This window comes from Echinops telfairi, unplaced genomic scaffold, assembly GCF_000313985.2.
Source record: "Echinops telfairi isolate 266 unplaced genomic scaffold, ASM31398v2 ScPeMD7_45;HRSCAF=164, whole genome shotgun sequence".
NCBI lineage: Eukaryota > Metazoa > Chordata > Mammalia > Afrosoricida > Tenrecidae > Echinops > Echinops telfairi.
Window position 1 is genome coordinate 456,521 of NW_022103943.1, and position 822 is coordinate 457,342.

Below are 822 nucleotides of genomic sequence, written 5' to 3' on the forward strand. Positions count from 1 at the left end.
ATAATAATATGTGGATAAAATTGCAGATGGCCTCGACAGCACCAAAAAAGTGGCACATAACTACATGGCAACGACAGCAGCAACACTGACAAACTAACAAACAAAAAAGCCACTGATATACAAAATCTAAAATAAGAGAAAAACAAAAAAACTAAATATTTTTTAAAAGAAAGAAAGAAACGCCTGTTGATAGTTCAAGGTCTGTTTGTTGACCTTTAGGAGTGGTTTCCGGATGAGTCTGATGGGGTGCCATGCCCTGGCCCCAAAGGCCATCCTTGATACTCCCACAGGATCTCGTTGCTCTGCTTTCCCCACTGCTCTATTGCATTCCCTCAGTGTTTTGCCTCAGTGTAGTGGGGTAAGCTCAGTCACACATTCCACACTGTGTCTCCAGTGCTGGCCCATATATGGCCATGGGTCAGTGCAGGATGTTGCATCTCACAGTGGGGCTGGCCATATGTTCCTCTCTGTACATTGGCAGCTCTGAACCGGGCTATCATCCTCTGAGCTTGCTGGGCCCTGGTGTGCTACACTCCCTTCCTCCCCCTTCATTCCACTTCATGCTTCAGCTTCCTTCTGGGAATGTCAGTTCCTTTCCTTCACCAGACGATCTATTTTCATTTTCGGTGGCACTCCCTTCCATGGTGGGGGTGGGGTTGATTCTGATTGGGGCCGGGCATATGCTCAAGTATTTTTGTGGATTCCTTCACACATTATGTTGCCCTCCAGGTTTGGCGCGTCATGGTTCAGTCTGTATGAACATTCTAGTTCTCTTGGAACACAACTAATACTCTCCCCCTAGGTGGATTAGTGCCCTGTTCC